Raw genomic sequence first — 14,775 nt, forward strand, 5'->3', positions numbered from 1 at the left:
GCAGTTTTCACTGTAAAACCGAGTTGGAGCTAGTACCTCCCCATATATATGTATGGAGTGGAGTTTGCAACTGAAGAGAAACTTTGTGTTCCCAACAAGCTAGGTGAAGGACGGTTTTCAAACACAATTTTCTCTCAGAACTGAGCATGTGGAGAGACGTTCGTTCATTTAGCACAAAGGGAACGGGTTGCAGGGGAAACTTTTACTCTGGTTTCTCGGTCTGTTTCCTAGTGCCGGTTTGCAGTTCCTGCAGTTTTCACTGTAAAACCGAGTTGGAGCAAGTACCTACCCATATATATGTATGGAGTGGAGTTTGCAACTGAAGAGAAACTTTGTGTTCCCATCCAGCTGGGTGAAGGACGACTTTCACACACACTTATATCTCAGAACTGAGCATGTGGAGAAACGTTCGTTCATCTAGCACAAAGGGAACGTGTTGCAGGAGAAACTATTACTCTGGTTTCTCGGTCTGTTTCCTAGTGCCGGTTTGAAGTTCCAGCAGATTTCACTGTAAAACCGATTTGGAGCTAGTACCTCCCCATATATATGTATGGAGGGGAGTTTGCAACTGAAGAGAAACTTTGTGTTCCCAACCAGCTAGGTGAAGGACGGCTTTCACACACACTTATCTTTCAGAACTGAGCATGTGGAGAGACGTTCGTTCATCTAGCACAAAGGGAACGGTTTGCAGGAGAAACTATACTCTGGTCTCTCAGTCTGTTTCCTAGTGCCGGTTTGAAGTTCCTGCAGTTTTCACTGTAAAACCGAGTTGGAGCTAGTACCTCCCCATATATATGTATGGAGGGGAGTTTGCAACTGAAGAGAAACTTTGTGTTCCCATCAAGCTTGTTGAAGAACGGCTTTCACACACACTTAACTCTCAGAACTGAGCATGAGGAGAGACGTTCGTTCATCTAGCACAAAGGGAACGGGTTGCAGGAGAAACTTTTACTCTGGTTTCTCAGTCTGTTTCCTAGTGCCGGTTTGAAGTTCCTGCAGTTTTCTCTGTAAGACCGAGTTGGAGCTAGTCCACCCCATATATTTGTATGGAGTGGAGTTTGCAACTGAAAAGAAACATTGTGTTCCCAACAAGCTAGTTGAAGGAAGGCTTTCACACACACTTATCTCTCAGAACTGAGCATGTGGAGAGACGTTCGTTCATCTAGCACAAAGGGAACGGGTTGCAGGAGAAACTTTTACTCTGGTTTCTCGGTCTGTTTCCTAGTGCCGGTTTGAAGTTCCTGCAGTTTTCACTGTAAAACTGAGTTGGAACTAGTACCTCCCCATATATATGTATGGAGGAGTGTTTGCAACGGAAGAGAAACTTTGTGTTCCCAACAATCCTGGTGAAGGACGGCTTTCACACACACTTTTCTCTCAGAACTGAGCATGTGGAGAGACGTTCGTTCATCTAGCACAAAGGGTACTTGTTGCAGGGGAAACTTTTACTCTGGTTTCTCAGTCTGTTTCCTAGTGCCGGTTTGAAGTTCCTGCAGTTTTCACTGTAAAACCGAGTTGGAACTAGTACCTCCCCATATATATGTATGGATGGGAATTTGCAACTGAAGGGAAACTTTGTGTTCCCAACAAGCCTGGTGAAAAACGGCTTTCACACACACTTATCTCTCAGAACTGAGCATGTGGGGAGAAGTTCTTTCATCTAGCACAAAGGGAACGGGTTGCAGGAGAAACTTTTACTCTGGTTTCTCAGTCTGTTTCCTAGTGCCGGTTTGAAGTTCCTACAGTTTTCACTGTAAAACCGAGTTGGAGCTAGTACCTCCCCATATATATGTATGGAGGGGAGTTTGCAACTGAAGAGAAACTTTGTGTTCCCAACAAGCTAGGTGAAGGACGGAATTCACACACACTTATCTCTCAGAACTGAGCATGAGGAGAGACTTTCCTTCATCTTGCACGAAAGGAACGGGTTGCAGGAGAAACTTTTACTCTGGTTTCTCAGTCTGTTTCCTAGTGCCGGTTGGAAGTTCCTGCAGTTTTCACTGTAAAACCGAATGGAGCTACTACTTCTCCATATATATGTATGGAGTGGAGTTTGCAACTGAAGAGAAACTTTGTGTTCCCAACAAGCTAGTTGAAGGACGGCTTTCACACACTTGTCTCTCAGAACTGAGCATGTGGAGAGACATTCGTTCATCTAGCACAAAGGGAACGGGTTTCAGGAGAAATTTTTCTCTGGTTTCTTAGTCTGTTTCCTAGTGCCGGTTTGAAGTTCCTGCAGTTTTCACTGTAAAACCGAGGTGGAGCTAGTACCTCCCCATATATATGTATGGAGTGGGGTTTGCAAATGAAAAGAAACTTTGTGTTCACAACAACTTAGGTGAAGGACGGCTTTCACACACATTTAACTCTCAGAACTGAGCATGTGGAGAGACGTTCGTTCATCTAGCACAAATGGAACTGTTTGCAGGAGAAACTTTTACTCTGGTTTCTCAGTCTGTTTCCTAGTGCCGGTTTGAAGTTCCTGCAGTTTTCACTGTAAAACCGAGTTGGAGCTAGTACCAACCTATATATATGTATGGAGTGGAGTTTGCAACTGAAGAGAAACTTTGTGTTCCCAACAAGCTATGTGAAGGCCGGCATTCACACACACTTTTCTCTCAGAACTGAGCATGTGGAGAGACGTTCGTTCATCTAGCAAAAAGGGAACGGTTTGCAGGAGAATCTTTTACTCTGGTTTCTCGTTCTGTTTCCTAGTGACAGTTTGAAGTTCCTGCAGTTTTCACTGTAAAACAGAGTTGGAGCTTGTACCTCCCCATATATATGTATGGAGTGGAGTTTGCAACTGAAGAGAAACTTTGTGTTACCAACAAGCTAGGTGAAGGACGGCTTTCACACACACATATCTCTCAGAACTGAGCATGTGGAGAGACGTTCGTTCATTTAGCACAAAGGGAACGGGTTGCAGGAGAAACTTTTACTCTGGTTTCTCGGTCTGTTTCCTAGTGCCGGTTTGAAGTTCCTGCAGTTTTCACTGTAAAACCGAGTTGTAGCAAGTACCTCCCCATATAAATGTATGGAGTGGAGTTTGCAACTGAAGAGAAACTTTGTGTTCCCATCCAGCTAGGTGAAGGACGGCTTTCACACACATTTATCTCTCAGAATTGAGCATGTGGAGAGACTTTCGTTCATCTAGCACAAATGGAACTGGTTGCAGGAGAAACTTTTACTCTGGTTTCTCAGTCTGTTTCCTAGTGCCGGTTTGAAGTTCCTGCAGTTTTCACTGAAAAACCGAGTTGGAGCTAGTACATCCCCATATATATGTATGGAGTGGAGTTTGCTACTGAAGAGAAACTTTGTGTTCCCAACAAGCTAGGTGAAGGACGGCATTCAAACACACTTATCACTCAGAACTGAGCATGTGGAGAGACGTTCGTTCATCTAGCACAAATGGAACGGGTTGCAGGAGAATCTTTTACACTGGTTTCTCGGGCTGTTTCCTAGTGTCGGTTTGAAGTTCCTGCAGTTTTCACTGTAAAACCGAGTTGGAGCTAGTACCTCCCCATATATATGTATGGAGTGGAGTTTGCAAATGAAGAGAAACTTTGTGTTCCCAACAAGCTAGGTGAAGGACGGCTTTCAAACGCAATTTTCTCTCAGAACTGAGCATGTGGAGAGACGTTCGTTCATTTAGCACAAAGGGAACGGGTTGCAGGGGAAACTTTTACTCTGGTTTCTCGGTCTGTTTCCTAGTGCCGGTTTGCAGTTCCTGCAGTTTTCACTGTAAAACCGAGTTGGAGCAAGTACCTACCCATATATATGTATGGAGTGGAGTTTGCAACTGAAGAGAAACTTTGCGTTCCCATCCAGCTGGGTGAAGGAAGGCTTTCACACACACTTATATCTCAGAACTGAGCATGTGGAGAAACGTTCGTTCATCTAGCACAAAGGGAACGGTTTGCAGGAGAAACTTTACTCAGGTCTCTCAGTCTGTTTCCTAGTGCCGGTATGAAGTTCCAGCAGTTTTCACTGTAAAACCGAGTTGGAGCTAGTACCTCCCCATATATATGTATGGAGGGGAGTTTGCAACTGAAGAGAAACTTTGTGTTCCCATCAAGCTTGTTGAAGTACGGCTTTCAAACACACTTATCTCTCAGAACTGAGCATGAGGATAGACGTTCGTTCATCTAGCACAAAGGAAACGGGATGCAGGAGAAACTTTTACTCTGGTTTCTCAGTCTGTTTCCTAGTGCCGGTTTGAAGTTCCTGCAGTTTTCACTGTAAAACCGAGTTGGAGCTAGTACCTCCCCATATATATGTATGGAGGGGAGTTTGCAACTGAAGAGAAACTTTGTGTTCCCAACCAGCTAGGTGAAGGACGGCTTTCACACACACTTATCATTCAGAACTGAGCATGTGGAGAGACGTTCGTTCATCTAGCACAAAGGGAACGGGTTGCAGGAGAAACTTTTACTCTGGTTTCTCAGTCTGTTTCCTAGTGCCGGTTTGAAGTTCCTGCAGATTTCACTGTAAAATCGAGTTGGAGGTAGTACCTCCCCATATATATGTATGGAGGGGAGTTTGCAACTGAAGAGAAACTTTGTGTTCCCAACAAGCTTGTTGAAGAACGGCTTTCACACACACTTATCTCTCAGAACTGAGCATGTGGAGAGACATTCGTTCATCTAGCACAAATGGAACTGGTTGCAGGAGAAACTTTTACTCTGGTTTCTCAGTCTGTTTCCTAGTGCCGGATAGAAGTTCCTGCAGTTTTCACTGTAAAACCGAGTTGGAGCTAGTACCACCCCATATATATGTAAGGAGTGGAGTTTGCAACTGAAGAGAAACTTTGTGTTCCCAACAATCTAGGTGAAGGACGGCATTCACACACACTTATCTCTCAGAACTGAGCATGTGGAGAGAGGTTCGTTCATCTAGCACAAAGGGAACGGTTTGCAGGAGAATCTTTTACTCTGGTTTCTCGGTCTGTTTCCTAGTGACGGTTTGAAGTTCCTGCAGTTTTCACTGTAAAACCGAGTTGGAGCTAGTATCTCCCCATATATATGTATGGAGTGGAGTTTGCAACTGAAGAGAAACTTTGTGTTACCAACAAGCTAGGTGAAGGACGGCTTTCACACACACATATCTCTCAGAACTGAGCATGTGGAGAGACGTTCGTTCATTTAGCACAAAGGGAACGGGTTGCAGGAGATACTTTTACTCTGGTTTCTCGGTCTGTTTCCTAGTGCCGGTTTGAAGTTCCTGCAGTTTTCACTGTAAAATCGAGTTGGAGCAAGTACCTCCCCATATATATGTAAGCAGTGGAGTTTGCAAATGAAGAGAAACTTTGTGTTCCCATCCAGCTAGGTGAAGGACGGCTTTCACACACACTTATCTCTCAGAACTGAGCATGTGGAGAGACATTCGTTCATCTAGCACAAATGGAACTGGTTGCAGGAGAAACATTTACTCTGGTTTCTCAGTCTGTTTCCTAGTGCCGGTTTGAAGTTCCTGCAGTTTTCACTGAAAAACCGAGTTGGAGCTAGTACCTCCCCATATATATGTATGGAGTGGAGTTTGCAACTGAAGAGAAACTTTGTGTTCCCAACAAGCTAGGTGAAGGACGGCATTCAAACACACTAACTTCTCAGAACTGAGCATGTGGAGAGACGTTCGTTCATCTAGCACAAAGGGAACGGGTTGCAGGAGAATCTTTTACTCTGGTTTCTCGGGCTGTTTCCTAGAGACGGTTTGAAGTTCCTGCAGTTTTCACTGTAAAACCGAGTTGGAGCTAGTACCTCCCCATATATATGTATGGAGTGGAGTTTGCAACTGAAGAGAAACTTTGTGTTCCCAACAAGCTATGTGAAGGACGGCTTTCAAACACAATTTTCTCTCAGAACTGAGCATGTGGAGAGACGTTCGTTCATTTAGCACATAGGGAACGGGTTGCAGGGGAAACTTTTACTCTGGTTTCTCGGTCTGTTTCCTAGTGCCGGTTTGCAGTTCCTGCAGTTTTCACTGTAAAACCGAGTTGGAGCAAGTACCTACCCATATATATGTATGGAGTGGAGTTTGCAACTGAAGAGAAACTTTGTGTTCCCAACAAGCTAGGTGAAGGACGGCTTTCACACACACTTATCTTTCAGAACTGAGCATGTGGAGAGAAGTTCGTTCATCTAGCACAAAGGGAACGTTTTGCAGGAGAAACTTTACTCTGGTCTCTCAGTCTGTTTCCTAGTGCCGGTTTGAAGTTCCTGCAGTTTTCACTGTAAAACCGAGTTGGAGCTAGTACTCCACATATATATGTATGGAGGGGAGTTTGCAACTGAAGAGAAACTTTGTGTTCCCAACCAGCTAGGTGAAGGACGGCTTTCACACACACATATCTTTCAGAACTGAGCATGTGGAAAGACGTTCGTTCATCTAGCACAAAGGGAACGGTTTGCAGGGTAAACTTTTACTCTGGTCTCTCAGTCTATTTCCTAGTGCCGGTTTGAAGTTCCTGCAGTTTTCACTGTAAAACCGAGTTGGAGCTAGTACCTCCCAATATAAATGTATGGAGTGGAGTTTGCAACTGAAGAGAAACTTTGTGTTCCCAACAAGCTTTTTGAAGAACGGTATTCACACACAATTATCTCTCAGAACTGAGCATGAGGAGAGACGTTCGTTCATCTAGCACAAAGGGAACGGGATGCAGGAGAAACTTTTACTCTGGTTTCTCAGTCTGTTTCCTAGTGCCGGTTAGAAGTTCCTGCAATTTTCACTGTAAAACCGAGTTCGAGCTAGTACCTCCCCATATATATGTATGGAGTGGAGTTTGCAACTGAAGAGAAACTTTGTGTTCCCAACAAGCTTGTTGAAGTACGGCTTTCACACACACTTATCTCTCAGAACTGAGCATGTGGAGAGACATTCGTTCATCTAGCACAAATGGAACTGGTTGCAGGAGAAACTTTTACTCTGGTTTCTCAGTCTGTTTCCTAGTGCCGGATTGAAGTTCCTGCAGTTTTCACTGTAAAACCGAGTTGGAGCTAGTACCACCCCATATATACGTATGGAGTGGGGTTTGCAACTGAAGAGAAACTTTGTGTTCCCAACAAGCTAGGTGAAGGACGGCTTTCACACACACTTATCTCTCAGAACTGAGCATGCGGAGAAACGTTCGTTCATCTAGCACAAAGGGAACGGGTTGCTGGAGAAACTTTTAATCTGATTTCTCGGTCTGTTTCCTAGTGCCGGTTTGAAGTTCCTGCAGTTTTCACTGTAAAACCGAGTTGGAGCTAGTACCTCCACATATATATATGTACGAAGTGGAGTTTGCAACTGAAGAGAAACTTTGTGTTCCCAACAAGCTAGGTGAAGGACGGCTTTCACACACACTTATCTCTCAGAAATGAGCATGTGGAGAGACGTTCGTTCATCTAGCACAAAGGGAACGGGTTGTAGGAGAAACTTTTACTCTGGTTTCTCAGTCTGTTTCCTAGTGCCGGTTTGAAGTTCCTGCAGTTTTCACTGTAAAACCGAGTTGGAGCTAGTACCTCCCCATATATATGTATGGAGTGGAGTTTGCAACTGAAGAGAAACTTTGTGTTCCCAACAAGCTAGGTGAAGGACGGCTTTCACACACAGTTATACCTCAGAACTGAGCATGTGGAGAGACTTTCGTTCATCTAGCACAAAGGGAACGTGTTGTAGGGGAAACTTTTACTCTGGTTTCTCAGTCTGTTTCCTAGTGCCGGTTTGAAGTTCCTGCAGTTTTCACTGTAAAACCGAGTTGGAGCTAGTACCTCCCCATATATATGTATGGAGTGGAGTTTGCAACTGAAGAGAAACTTTGTGTTCCCAACAAGCTAGGTGAAGGACGGCTTTCAAACACAATTATCTCTCAGAACTGAGCATGTGGAGAGACGTTCTTTTATCTAGCACAAATGGAACGGGTAGCAGGAGAAACATTTACTCTGGTCTCTCAGTCTGTTTCCTAGTGCCGGTTTGAAGTTCCTGCAGTTTTCACTGTAAAACCGAGTTGGAGCTAGTACCTCCCCATATATATGTATGGAGTGGAGTTTGCAAGTGAAGAGAATCTTTGTGTTCCCAATGAGCTAGGTGAAGGACGGCTTTCACACACACATATCTCTCAGAACTGAGCATGTGGTGAGACGTTTGTTCATCTATCACAAAGGGAAAGGGTTGCAGGAGAAAGTTTTCTCAGGTTTCTCAGACTGTTTCCTAGTGCCGTTTTGAAGTTCCTGCAGTTTTCACTGCAAATTCGAGTTGGATATAGTACCTCCCCATATATATGTATGGAGTGGAGTTTGCTACTGAAAAGAAACTTTGTGTTCCCAACAAGCTAGGTGAAGAACGGTTTTCACACACACTTATCTCTCAGAACTGAGCATGTGGAGAGACGTTCGTTCATCTAGCACAAAGGGAACGGGTTGCAGGAGAAACTTTTACTCTGGTTTCACAGTCTGTTTCCTAGTGCTGGTTTGAAGTTCCTGCAGTTTTCAATGTGAAACCGAGTTGGAGCTAGTACCTCCCCATATATATGTATTGAGTGGAGTTTGCAACTTAACAGAAACTTTGTGTTCCTAACAAGCTAGCTGTAGGACGGCTTTCACACACACTTATCTCTCAGAACTGAGCATGTGGAGAGACGTTCGTTCATCTAGCACAAAGGGAACGGGTTGCAGGGGAAACTTTTACTCTGGTTTCTCAGTCTGTTTCCTAGTGCCGTTTTGAAGTTCCTGCAGTTTTCACTGTAAAACCGAGTTGGAGCTAGTACCTCCCCATATATATATGTATGGAGTGGAGTTTGCAACTGAAGAGAAACTTTGTGTTCCCAACAAGCTAGGTGAAGGACGGCTTTCACACACACTTATCTCTCAGAACTCAGCATGTGGAGAAACGTTCGTTCATCTAGCACAAATGAACGGGTTGCTGGAGAAACTTTTACTCTGATTTCTCGGTCTGTTTCCTAGTGCCGGTTTGATGTTCCTGCAGTTTTCACTGTAAAACCGAGTTGGAGCAAGTACCTCCCCATATATATGTATGGAGTGGAGTTTGCAACTGAACAGAAACTTTGTGTTCCCAACAAGCTAGGTGAAGGACGGCTTTCACACACACTTATCTCTCAGAACTGAGCATGTGGAGAGATGTTCGTTCATGTAGCACAAAGTGAACGGGTTGCAGGAGAAACTTTTACTCTGGTTTCTCAGTCTGTTTCCTAGTGCCGGTTTGAAGTTCCTGCAGTTTTCTCTGTAAAACCGAGTTGGAGCTTGTCCACCCCATATATTTGTATGGAGTGGAGTTTGCAACTGAAAAGAAACATTGTGTTCCCAACAAGCTAGTTGAAGGAAGGCTTTCACACACACGTATCTCTCAGAACTGAGCATGTGGAGAGACGTTCGTTCATCTAGCAAAAAGGGTACTTGTTGCAGGGGAAACTTTTACTCTGGTTTCTCAGTCTGTTTCCTAGTGCCGGTTTGAAGTTCCTGCAGTTTTCACTGTAAAACCGAGTTGGAACTAGTACCTCCCCATATATATGTATGGAGGGGAGTTTGCAAGTGAAGGGAAACTTTGTGTTCCCAACAAGCCTGTTGAAAAACGGCTTTCACACACACTTATCTCACAGAACTGAGCATGTGGGGAGACGTTCGTTCATCTAGCACAAAGGGAACGGGTTGCAGGAGAAACTTTTACTCTGGTTTCTCAGTCTGTTTCCTAGTGCCGGTTTGAAGTTCCTACAGTTTTCACTGTAAAACCGAGTTGGAGCTAGTACCTCCCATATATATGTATGGAGGGGAGTTTGCAACTGAAGAGAAACTTTGTGTTCCCAACAAGCTAGGTGAAGTACGGATTTCACACACATTTATCTCTCAGAACTGAGCATGTGGTGAGACGTTCGTTCATCTAGCACAAAAGGAACGGGTTGCAGGAGAAACTTTTACTCTTGTTTCTCAGTCTGTTTCCTAGTGCCGGTTGGAAGTTCCTGCAGTTTTCACTGTAAAACCGAATGGAGTTACTACTTCTCCATATATATGTATGGAGTGGAGTTTGCAACTGAAGAGAAACTTTGTGTTCCCAACAAGCTATGTGAAGGACGGCATTCACACACACTTTTCTCTCAGAACTGAGCATGTGGAGAGACGTTCGTTCATCTAGCAAAAAGGAACGGTTTGCAGGAGAATCTTTTACTCTGGTTTCTCAGTCTGTTTCCTACTGCCGGTTTGAAGATCCTGCAGTTTTCACTGTAAAACCGAGTTGGAGCTTGTACCTCCCCATATATATGTATGGAGTGGAGTTTGCAACTGAAGAGAAACTTTGGGTTACCAACAAGCTAGGTGAAGTACGGCTTTCACACACACATATCTCTCAGAACTGAGCATGTGGAGAGACGTTCGTTCATTTAGCACAAAGGGAACGGGTTGCAGGAGAAACTTTTACTCTGGTTTCTCGGTCTGTTTCCTAGTGCCGGTTTGAAGTTCCTGCAGTTTTCACTGTAAAACCGAGTTGTAGCAAGTACCTCCCCATATATATGTATGGAGTGGAGTTTGAAACTGAAGAGAAACTTTGTGTTCCCATCCAGATAGTTGAAGGACGGCTTTCACACACACTTATCTCACAGAATTGAGCATGTGGAGAGACTTTCGTTCATCTAGCACAAATAGAACTGGTTGCAGGAGAAACTTTTCTCTGGTTTCTCAGTCTGTTTCCTAGTGCCAGTTTGAAGTTCCTGCAGTTTTCACTGTAAAACCGAGTTGGAGCTAGTACCTCCCCATATATATGTATGGAGTGGAGTTTGCTACTGAAGAGAAACTTTGTGTTCCCAACAAGCTAGGTGAAGGACGGCATTCAAACACACTTATCACTCAGAACTGAGCATGTGGAGAGACGTTCGTTCATCTAGCACAAATGGAACGGGTTGCAGGAGAATCTTTTACTCTGGTTTCTCGGGCTGTTTCCTAGTGACGGTTTGAAGTTCCTGCAGTTTTCACTGTAAAACCGAGTTGGAGCTAGTACCTCCCCATATATATGTATGGAGTGGAGTTTGCAACTGAAGAGAAACTTTGTGTTCCCAACAAGCTAGGTGAAGGACGGTTTTCAAACACAATTTTCTCTCAGAACTGAGCATGTGGAGAGACGTTCGTTCATTTAGCACAAAGGGAACGGGTTGCAGGGGTAACTTTTACTCTGGTTTCTCGGTCTGTTTCCTAGTGCCGGTTTGCAGTTCCTGCAGTTTTCACTGTAAAACCGAGTTGGAGCAAGTACCTACCCATATATATGTATGGAGTGGAGTTTGCAACTGAAGAGAAACTTTGTGTTCCCATCCAGCTGGGTGAAGGACGACTTTCACACACACTTATATCTCAGAACTGAGCATGTGGAGAAACGTTCGTTCATCTAGCACAAAGGGAACGTGTTGCAGGAGAAACTATTACTCTGGTTTCTCGGTCTGTTTCCTAGTGCCGGTTTGAAGTTCCAGCAGATTTCACTGTAAAACCGATTTGGAGCTAGTACCTCCCCATATATATGTATGGAGGGGAGTTTGCAACTGAAGAGAAACTTTGTGTTCCCAACCAGCTAGGTGAAGGACGGCTTTCACACACACTTATCTTTCAGAACTGAGCATGTGGAGAGACGTTCGTTCATCTAGCACAAAGGGAACGGTTTGCAGGAGAAACTATACTCTGGTCTCTCAGTCTGTTTCCTAGTGCCGGTTTGAAGTTCCTGCAGTTTTCACTGTAAAACCGAGTTGGAGCTAGTACCTCCCCATATATATGTATTGAGGGGAGTTTGCAACTGAAGAGAAACTTTGTGTTCCCATCAAGCTTGTTGAAGAACGGCTTTCACACACACTTAACTCTCAGAACTGAGCATGAGGAGAGACGTTCGTTCATCTAGCACAAAGGGAACGGGTTGCAGGAGAAACTTTTACTCTGGTTTCTCAGTCTGTTTCCTAGTGCCGGTTTGAAGTTCCTGCAGTTTTCTCTGTAAGACCGAGTTGGAGCTAGTCCACCCCATATATTTGTATGGAGTGGAGTTTGCAACTGAAAAGAAACATTGTGTTCCCAACAAGCTAGTTGAAGGAAGGCTTTCACACACACTTATCTCTCAGAACTGAGCATGTGGAGAGACGTTCGTTCATCTAGCACAAAGGGAACGGGTTGCAGGAGAAACTTTTACTCTGGTTTCTCGGTCTGTTTCCTAGTGCCGGTTTGAAGTTCCTGCAGTTTTCACTGTATAACTGAGTTGGAACTAGTACCTCCCCATATATATGTATGGAGGAGTGTTTGCAACGGAAGAGAAACTTTGTGTTCCCAACAATCCTGGTGAAGGACGGCTTTCACACACACTTTTCTCTCAGAACTGAGCATGTGGAGAGACGTTCGTTCATCTAGCACAAAGGGTACTTGTTGCAGGGGAAACTTTTACTCTGGTTTCTCAGTCTGTTTCCTAGTGCCGGTTTGAAGTTCCTGCAGTTTTCACTGTAAAACCGAGTTGGAACTAGTACCTCCCCATATATATGTATGGATGGGAATTTGCAACTGAAGGGAAACTTTGTGTTCCCAACAAGCCTGGTGAAAAACGGCTTTCACACACACTTATCTCTCAGAACTGAGCATGTGGGGAGAAGTTCTTTCATCTAGCACAAAGGGAACGGGTTGCAGGAGAAACTTTTACACTGGTTTCTCAGTCTGTTTCCTAGTGCCGGTTTGAAGTTCCTACAGTTTTCACTGTAAAACCGAGTTGGAGCTAGTACCTCCCCATATATATGTATGGAGGGGAGTTTGCAACTGAAGAGAAACTTTGTGTTCCCAACAAGCTAGGTGAAGGACGGATTTCACACACACTTATCTCTCAGAACTGAGCATGAGGAGAGACTTTCCTTCATCTTGCACGAAAGGAACGGGTTGCAGGAGAAACTTTTACTCTGGTTTCTCAGTCTGTTTCCTAGTGCCGGTTGGAAGTTCCTGCCGTTTTCACTGTAAAACCGAATGGAGCTACTACTTCTCCATATATATGTATGGAGTGGAGTTTGCAACTGAAGAGAAACTTTGTGTTCCCAACAAGCTAGTTGAAGGACGGCTTTCACACACTTGTCTCTCAGAACTGAGCATGTGGAGAGACATTCGTTCATCTAGCACAAAGGGAACGGGTTTCAGGAGAAATTTTTCTCTGGTTTCTTAGTCTGTTTCCTAGTGCCGGTTTGAAGTTCCTGCAGTTTTCACTGTAAAACCGAGGTGGAGCTAGTACCTCCCCATATATATGTATGGAGTGGGGTTTGCAAATGAAAAGAAACTTTGTGTTCACAACAACTTAGGTGAAGGACGGCTTTCACACACATTTAACTCTCAGAACTGAGCATGTGGAGAGACGTTCGTTCATCTAGCACAAAGGAAACGGGTGGCAGGAGAAACTTTTACTCCGGTTTCTCGGTCTGTTTCCTAGTGCCGGTTTGAAGTTCCTGCAGATTTCACTGTAAAACCGAGTTGGAGCTAGTACCTCCCCATATATATGTATGGAGTGGAGTTTGCAACTGAAGAGAAACTTTGTGTTCCCAACAAGCTTGTTGAAGAACGGCTTTCACACACACATATCTCTCAGAACTGAGCATGTGTAGAGACATTCGTTCATCTAGCACAAATGGAACTGTTTGCAGGAGAAACTTTTACTCTGGTTTCTCAGTCTGTTTCCTAGTGCCGGTTTGAAGTTCCTGCAGTTTTCACTGTAAAACCGAGTTGGAGCTAGTACCACCCTATATATATGTATGGAGTGGAGTTTGCAACTGAAGAGAAACTTTGTGTTCCCAACAAGCTATGTGAAGGCCGGCATTCACACACACTTTTCTCTCAGAACTGAGCATGTGGAGAGACGTTCGTTCATCTAGCAAAAAGGGAACGGTTTGCAGGAGAATCTTTTACTCTGGTTTCTCGTTCTGTTTCCTAGTGACGGTTTGAAGTTCCTGCAGTTTTCACTGTAAAACAGAGTTGGAGCTTGTACCTCCCCATATATATGTATGGAGTGGAGTTTGCAACTGAAGAGAAACTTTGTGTTACCAACAAGCTAGGTGAAGGACGGCTTTCACACACACATATCTCTCAGAACTGAGCATGTGGAGAGACGTTCGTTCATTTAGCACAAAGGGAACGGGTTGCAGGAGAAACTTTTACTCTGGTTTCTCGGTCTGTTTCCTAGTGCCGGTTTGAAGTTCCTGCAGTTTTCACTGTAAAACCGAGTTGTAGCAAATACCTCCCCATATAAATGTATGGATTGGAGTTTGCAACTGAAGGGAAACTTTGTGTTCCCATCCAGCTAGGTGAAGGACGGCTTTCACACACATTTATCTCTCAGAATTGAGCATGTGTAGAGACTTTCGTTCATCTAGCACAAATGGAACTGGTTGCAGGAGAAACTTTTACTCTGGTTTCTCGGTCTGTTTCCTAGTGCCGGTTTGAAGTTCCTGCAGTTTTCACTGAAAAACCGAGTTGGAGCTAGTACATCCCCATATATATGTATGGAGTGGAGTTTGCTACTGAAGAGAAACTTTGTGTTCCCAACAAGCTAGGTGAAGGACGGCATTCAAACACACTTATCACTCAGAACTGAGCATGTGGAGAGACGTTCGTTCATCTAGCACAAATGGAACGGGTTGCAGGAGAATCTTTTACACTGGTTTCTCGGGCTGTTTCCTAGTGTCGGTTTGAAGTTCCTGCAGTTTTCACTGTAAAACCGAGTTGGAGCTAGTACCTCCCCATATATATGTATGGAGTGGAGTTTGCAAATGAAGAGAAACTTTGTGTTCCCAACAAGCTA

Source organism: Camelus bactrianus, unplaced genomic scaffold (assembly GCF_048773025.1).
Source record: "Camelus bactrianus isolate YW-2024 breed Bactrian camel unplaced genomic scaffold, ASM4877302v1 HiC_scaffold_44, whole genome shotgun sequence".
NCBI lineage: Eukaryota > Metazoa > Chordata > Mammalia > Artiodactyla > Camelidae > Camelus > Camelus bactrianus.